The sequence below is a fragment of the Chrysochloris asiatica genome, unplaced genomic scaffold, assembly GCF_000296735.1.
Source record: "Chrysochloris asiatica unplaced genomic scaffold, ChrAsi1.0 scaffold00081, whole genome shotgun sequence".
NCBI lineage: Eukaryota > Metazoa > Chordata > Mammalia > Afrosoricida > Chrysochloridae > Chrysochloris > Chrysochloris asiatica.
The window spans coordinates 3408372-3416897 of NW_006408599.1; the positions used below are offsets into that span (position 1 = coordinate 3408372).

General features: G+C 44.9%; 1 pseudogene; it reads right to left on the reverse strand.

Annotated features, from left to right (window-relative positions):
* Positions 1-7807: 7807 nt before the first annotated feature.
* Positions 7808-8300, reverse strand: LOC102810613 (annotated as a pseudogene).
* Positions 8301-8526: the final 226 nt, after the last annotated feature.

Sequence of the window (8526 nt, forward strand, 5' to 3'; positions counted from 1 at the left end):
GATGACCATGGGTGGGATGCTCTCTGTGTTTTCTCACCCCCTGGACCAGTCCTGGGCTGTTGGAGTACAGATCATAGAATCTGTGTGGCTTGTTTCTCTGCCAGGCAGTTGGAGGTGGATGCCAGGGTAATACAACAGGTGGGATTATTGACCTTGTCTACTTAGGGGATCCCCCAGATCATGCTCAAGACCCAGTCCAACAAAACAGGGGCAAGAAATGGCCCCTAACTGGGTCACTTCCTCCTCCCACCATTCCCAGTCCTTGGGATTCTGAGAGTTCTTCCCCTCCTTCTACTTTTAGTTTGTTGCTTCTTAGCTTTTATTAGCAACTTTCAGGGGAGTAAATTTGATTGGGCAATGATAAAAGGTGGCTGTAATCAGAGAGCTTTGCATCATCCCAGATGATGCTGAGGAGGGTCCATCAGCATTACCTTCATTGCTGGTGAGGGGCCAACTGCTTGGGGAGGTGAGGCTAAAGGTAGCTGTCTGGGCTGGTGTGGGGGTTACTACAGGTCTCAGAGCATCACTTGTGGCCCCAAACCTTGGAGGAATTCTTCTGATGCCTCTGCCTCTGCCTCAGGTGGTTGAAAGCCTGCTTCCTGGGGTCTTCTCCAGGAAGATGAGTCATGTGATGTTAATGCCAATGAGTGCCTCCCCACCCCCCCCACCCCCCAATCCTCTTGTTTCATTTCAAACTCCTGGGAATTTCTTTGCAATTCAGTTGTCTTTTTATATATAATTTTTTTCTCCTTGTTTCCAAAAGAATTTATCAATAATTTATAAAATATAAAGAATATTGTCAGGTTAAAAACAATATTGACCATTTCTAAGAATTAAACTGTAAGAAGAATATCATATAAGTGGGAAAAAATGATTGCACTACAATTTCCATGGCAGCTTGCTTTATGATTACTCAAAATGAAAAATTACCTAAATGCACAAAAATAAGGATTTGGTTAAATAAATTGCAGTAATCCATATTATAGAATTCTGTACAGTCATGCTGATTTATATTCATTGACATGAAAAGCTATTTATGATATATAGTTGAGTCAATTATGTAATCTCATTTTTATAAAATTATACTTTTATTTCATGCACATATTGAATGATGCTCATGAAACTGTTCACATGATCACTTATCTCTGAAGGGTGGGATTTCAAGTGATATGTGTGTATTTTTATTTTGGGGGGGAAAAAGAATGAGGCAATTAGAACTAAGTGAAAATCAGTCTAGCCACATATGATGAACCCCAGATAGTATTTGTTCCCCCAAATGCATGCTGGAGAGTCATCTACATTTTGTAGAATGTGCATGTGGGTTTTCATATCATTCCTTTTTATTGAGCAGTGGGAGACTGATAGCGCTGGATTATTAAATTTATTTGTGCTTCCAAGTTTCCCAGCAGCCAAAGTAAAAAGAGAAATAAGCATCTACAATTTGCTTGCTGTTGTGAGGAGCAAACCCTATTTCTGAGAGAGTCTGGAGAGCTATTCCTTCTAGACCTCAGAGACAAACATCTTGGGACTGTGACAGACAATGTTTCCCTCAATAACCCTTTGGTGCAGACAAGAGTAAGACCACATCAACCCCTTCCAAGCAGGGAAGTGAGTGTATGAGGGTGAAGAGAAGCAGGGCAGCAGAGGCCCTCCTCAAGTTTAGGTCTGTGCCCATGGAGGTTCACCAAGCTGCCCTGCCAGGAGAGGGGAGGGGAGGAGCCCTCTGGGTGGCTATTCTGGACCAGGCACTTCTTTTGTTTATCCTTGAGAGAATTCTGCTGATGTATCTCAACAGGCCCCTTTCCTAGTGAGGAACCTGAGAGAAGACAGCAGCTGCCCAACTTCAGTTACTTGGGGAATAGCAGAACATTTCTAGGTCTCTCTTCTCAGGTCTGTTGTCCCAAAGTTAGGACTCTTTGGATCCCACATTCGGTCTCATGAGCCGGAGCCCCACCCAGCCCCTCAGTCAGCCCTGTTACCGAGGCCTGGGCCTGCTCTGACCCGGCACTTGCTATTGTTGACCTTGGACAAGGTCTGATCTTTAGCTTCCTTATCAGGAAAATGGGATAGTACTAGGACCTACTTCCTTCCTTGGTTTATGGTGAGGAGGAAATGTGTTAATAAACATGTAAGATGCTGAGAGCAATGCTGGTATCCAGTAAACACTCTCCAGTTCCTCCTCCATCCCGTTTCTGCATCTGAAGGAATTTTTCTCAAAATCACCTCTGAGGATGCAGCTGTCCTTTTCCTTCCACTGAATGCTCCCTTCCAGTAGCTGGATTTATTGGGCCACAGGTCTTGTGCTCTGTCTCCCCCTCCTTCCCTCACCTCTTCTGCTTCAGCCAGACCACCCTGTCTCCTGTTGCCTGTCTCCGCTCCTCTTTCAGTCCCTGTGCTGTGCCCTCTGTCCATCCTCTGTCCACCCAGCCAGTGCCTCCTTATCTTTCTAGCTATGGCTTAGATGTCACCTCCACCAAGAAGCCCTCCCTGATCTCCCTGTCCCCAGGCTGTGCTCCCATAGCCCATCCACATGGCATGGTTGTCTCCAACCTCCCACTGGCCTGGAGTGCTGAGGACAGCTGGCTCACAAGTGTTTCCACACAGGACGGAGGTGGTTCACTATTGAATGAATGACTGGTTGGGTCTGGCAAGCTCTCACTGGGCTCAGAGTAAGAGCTGACAGTGTTGTGCATATGTGTACTAGGTGTATTATTTTAATCCACTTTGTAGTTGGGTCAGCTGAGGTACAGAGTACTTAAATCATCGGCTCAAAGTCACCAGTTAGTGAATGGTGAACTGGAACTCATGCCTGGAATCTGACTTCAGATCATGAGCATCAAACCCTGATCCCTGCCCTGCTTCCAGTTGTATGTGGACAAACGGATGTGCCATTCTAGAAATCACACGAGAGAGGATGTGGCAACCAGGCTGGTATTTAGAAAGTTAACTTTTGTGCCTGCAGGGAAGGTAACAGACCCGTTACATATTACTGATACACACAACACCCTCAAATGGGCAAAGGTAGACCCACACATTTGAGACATGTTACTGTTGTTAGGTAATACCACGTTGGTTCTAACTCAAGCAACCCTGAATAGGGCTTCTGAGACTGTAAATCTTTTGGGGAGCAGAAAACCTCTTATTTTTCCTGTGGAGTGGCTGGTAGGTTTGAAAACTGCCTACTTTGTGGTTACAGTCCAGCGTTGAGCCTACAGCTCCACCAGCACTCCTATTTGAAACATAATGTAGCCATAAACATACAAAATTGCCTACAGTCCACTCCAACATGTTGTTGTTGTTATGTGCCGTGGAGTCGGTTCAGACTCATAGCCACCCTGTACAGGGTTTCTGAGGCTGTAAATCTTTAAGGGAACAAAAAGCCTCATCTTTCTCCCATGGAACAGCTGGTAGTTTCGAACCGCTGACCTTGAGGTTCACAGCCAGATTCGTAACCACTATGCTACCAGAAAGCTCTTTCATAGACATGTACAAATTCATTAATAAATGTATAAAAAAACCTGTGTGTCTAACACACACACACACACATATACACGCCCCAGACATTTGTCAGTAGAAGAAACTTCTGTAGTTGCTGTTGAACCTATTTCTACCTTATGGGCCTCCATGGGTGCAGAGCAGAGCTGCTTCATAGCGTTTGTACCACGGCCATCTTTCTAGGCATTGCTGGATGAGTTTGAACTACCAACTTAGCAGTCAAGTGCTTAACTGTTTGTACCAGTCGTGGACATAACCCTCCAGAGTGGTGTGGTGCTGTGGGTTAATGCGCTGGACTGCAAAGTCGGTTTGAATTACAAGGTCAGCGTTTCAAGCTAACTAGCTACTTCTCAGAAACCCTACACAGGGTCTCTATGGATCAGAACCGACTCAATGGCACTTAACAACAACAGCAACATGTGTGAAGAAAGCAAGGCAGTTGCATCTTGGATGCCTTTTTACCAGCCACCTGCCATTCAAGGTCTGTGCCTTGGTGGGTACCCTGGTCATTGCCCTGTGTCCATACATTGGTGGGCTTTATTGTCTCTTCCCATCTGTGTTTTATGCTAGCAGATCTCATGGGATGTAACTTAACCAGCAAAATGGGCAGAGGTGGGCATGAAGTGAGCACTCACCATTCCAGGCTCTTGGCACTAACCAGTCACACTCCTCTGGTCCATGGTTCAGAAAGTGTTTTTCTCAAGCCAGACTTATCTCTCTCACATGTGTTGCCTCACAAATTGGTCTCGTGAAGATCTGGCCATTGATATCCCGGATTCCACTCCCTTTGTGAACTAGTTTGCATCAGCACACATGCTGGATTGGGTACAAGCAGAGGCCGAAAAAGCAGTTATGCTCTGTACTGAGTGTGGAAGAAATAACCCCTCTCTTCCTCCCGGCCTGACCTTGCCTGGGGCCCCAGGGTATGGTCAGGGTTGCCCAGTGGCCTCTGCCTCCAAGGTCGGTGGCAGCAGCTGGTGGACAGCCCTCTCATAAATGAGTCCTGGCTGCTGCTTGGAGGGTCTGACTGGGAGAAGAGTAGGGTGGGGTGAAAACGGCCCCGCCCCCCACCCCTGAGGTGGGAGCAGCGGCTGCCCCTCTGACATCCACAGGGGGTCAGTATTACATTAAAGTTGCTCCCTTGCAACCCTCCTGGAGGCCCTTGGGTTCCAGAATCTGGGTCGGCTGCTATATTTAGAAGCCATGGTGGGCAGGTGTGAGTACAGGTGGGTTGGGGAATTCAGAGACTCACAAGAGAATTTTCTTTTTAAGAGTTTCAGAAAGAAGTTACTGAGAAAGCCTGGGGTCTGATTTGTAAACACATTTCTATCACATGGGGACGACAAATTCCCTGCTCCCCCAACCCCCTTGTTAGAGCCCCTTTCTGCCTCTACCTCCTTTTACCTGGGAAAGTGAACTCTACCTCGAGGGCCAGAACCCATGACAAACTCTGACTCACAGCGACCCTACAAGGCAAGTAGACGTTTCGCTTGGGGTCCCCAAGGCTATCGTCTTGGTGGGAGCCGACTATCACAGTTTTCTCCTGTGGAGTGGCTGCTGGGCTCAAACCCTGGGTTAGCAGCCTAGCACTTAACCACAGCACCACCAGGACTCCTTAGAAGTGGGAGAATCCTAGCGTAGAAGAAAGAAAAGGCAGACTCCTCACTAAGCCCCATTGCTTAGTAAACCCACAGGGAGGCTGCTGTTGACACCTCTTCTCTGTGTCTGAAGAGCTTGGAGAGGAACTGGAATTGTTGAATATGGGGGGACACTTAGAGGACCTACCTCCTGACAGATACCTTCTCTTTTTCTTTTCCATATGCTCCCAATATTATTCCAAGCCCCCTCCTGAATCTTATTTTATGCTAATAGTTCCCTAAGTATTTTTAATTAGATTTCCCAAGCAAAAGAAAGTTTCCAAAGTTAATTAAAAGTTGCCTCACTGTAATTGTATAAAAGCAGCTTTTGCTTCTGAAAATTAAATTCTTATAATTAAACTCTATCCATTTAAAGATTTCAGTGGAATGTTTATTATTCGTTTATTATGAATAAACCTTAGAAGGGAGACTTCTCCTAGACTCAGGCCATGCCATAATTCAACGTCTTTGGCCCTTCCATGATTTCTTGCCTTTGGGAAGGAAAGGTTAAGTGCTTTGGGAACTTTGGTGGTTAGACGAGATCCAGGCTTTGAGCTTGTCCCCTAATTAGGGCTCACATGTGTGGGGCAAATTACATTATTAACCCACTGCCACTGAATCAATTCTGACTCAAAATGCCCCAATAGGAACGGAGTAGACCTGCCCCTTAGGGTTTCTGAGGCTGTAAATCTTTATGGAAGCAGCCAGCCACATCTTTTTCCCTCAAAGGCTGGTGGGTCTGAACTGCCTGCCCTGTGCTGCCCTGCCCTGCTACACTCCGTTTTCATCAGTCTTGGCCAGGTGATTTCCTTTAGTCAATGAGACATGAGGAGATGTGATGTGTGCTGCTTCTAAGCAGAAACAGTAGGCACCTGATTTGCCATGATTTTCTCTCTTGTCTCTCCCATTGTGACTACCTCCCATTATACAATGCTTGATAAGGGACAGGGGCACTTCTCTCCCAATAGGGGTGTTTGAGAGGCACACCATAGCAGTTCTGACTTGCTGGGAAAAGGTTCACCTGTTGCTGTCTGGTGATTCTGACTCATAGAAATCCTATAGGATAGGGCTTCCAAGGCTGTAATCTTTATTGAAGCCAATTGGTACATCTTTCTCCCTGCAGAATGACTGGTGGGTTCAAACCACTGTGAGTGCTTAACCACTGTGCCATCAGGGCTCTCTGGGAAGCTGTTTTGAGGCTCATTGCACCTTTGAGATGGAGGGTGCTGTTTGATTGAGCCTCTAGGAATAACTCTCCACCTGACTTTTCTGTAACATTTGTTTCCACTTTCTGGGTGCACCTTCCTTTTTCATTATCATCTTTGGCTACATTTGAAAAAAGCCATTGGGAAAACCACTTTCCAAGCCTACTTCTTGCCCATAGAAGGTTGGCAACCTTTGGATTATTTCGTATCTTGAACAGTGTCATATAATATTGATTGGTTGGCTTTGTTGCTAGTTCAATTTTCTATAAAAGTTTTCATTAATTTCACATCTATCCAATTCCTGTCTGCTGTATGTGCCATTAGCCACACCCACAGTCAGGGTTTTTTTTTTTTTTTTTTTTTTTTTAAGACACAGCACTCTCTTGTCTTAATTGAAGATACTTTGAGATTCTTAGACTCCTGTGTAAGAGCAATATTCTTAATCTTTTTTCCCTGAGCCATTTTGTCCTACAAAGAGGAATTACTGGGTGCCACTTTAGTCAATTCAGAGATGTTTTAACAAAAGCTGTTATGATCATAATCTTGATCACATCTTTACCAGCAGACTGAATTTTAGTCAGCTTTCTCTTTAAAAGGCTTTTTGAATTTTACCTATTATCTGCTGGATATGGAAAGCAAGTTCATCTTATCTCTGTACAAATCCTGGAATTTCTGGACTGTCTCATTCATTTTCAAGTGGCCAGAGGTTCTCTGTACTGATTGTTACACCAGCAAGGATAGGTGAAGTTATGCGCCAATAACCAAAAACTGCCCACATCTCAATGACTTCCAGTAACGCTGCTTTCTTGCTCATTCTTCAATTATATCAAGCCTGAAGGAGCAGTCTCTGTTTAGGACACCTCTAGTTTGGGACATAGGAGTCCTGGTGTGGTGCTGTAGGCTAATGCGTCAGACAGCAAAGGTGTTTGAACTGCAACATCGGTGGTTCAAACTCACCAGCTGCTCCTTGGAAACCCTATACAGGGTGGCTATGGGTCAGAATTGACTCGACAGCACTTAACAACAACAAGTTTGGGACAGAAGGAAAAGATATGTGGGTAAAACCACATAACTTTTAAAGTTTCTTCTCAGAAGAGACACCATCACTTTTGCTCACACTTTACTGGAAAAGTAAGTCATATGATCAAATTATATTCCTCATGCCGTGTCTGTCTGTCTATAATATGATATGATGATGAAGACTGTATGATAAGAGATTGCATGATAGAATTTTGCAAGATCAATGACTTATTCATTGCAAACATTTTTTTTTTTAATTTAAAATGCATTTTCTTTTTAGACAACTTGCACGACATGTCCTCGCCCCCCCCCCCCTTTAAAAAAAAATGCTTCTGCTCCAATCCAGGTCTCAGGATAACAACAACCCCATTTTGTCCTGGTGTGTGGATGGCGAGCAGCAGCCAGCTCAGATGACAGGTGACAGACAGGTCAACATAATTGGCAAATTTGTTAACATTTTTCTATTTTGAAACCATCCTTAGAGAAAATCATATATGGGGCTATACCATCTTCACAATAGTCCAGCAGAGCAACCCAACCATCTGGATTCATGTTTTCACTAATTAAGGACTGGTAAGTTTTGAAATTAGGGTGTGCTTGGTTTGTTCTTTAGCCCTGACAGAAAAGGTATGTGTCGTGGTTTCTGTTCTTCAAATTTGCCTTTGCTTGATTTCATGTAATCTTTGCTGTACTTCTTGTAGGCTTCTTTTGTGAAGCTGGTTTCCTGCAGGTGATGGTTCTTGACAATATCAACACCTGTGATGACTGTTTCTCCACCAATGAGCGAGTCATTGATGTTACCCTCTGTCCTGCTGACCATCTTCCCCTCCACTTCCAGGCACAGCCCATCCACGATCTCCGGGATCTTGTAAACACCAGAGAACATCTCATCATGACTGATGATGTCCCTGTAGATAATCAGGATGGCAGCTGGGGGGAACATAGAAGTACTAGCTTTTCAGGAAGCCAGAGCTCAGAGCTGGTGTGGTACAGGGGTGTGGCACTCAGGGGAAGCCGGATGCTGATGGGAAAATGAAAACACCTTTTTTCCCAACAACATAAACAGCAATCTGGCGTATGATTCCAGTGCTGGCTGGAACACACAAGGATAAAATATACATCTGTGGAAAGAGAAGACAGAGAAGCTCATATCACCAGGCAGAACAAGG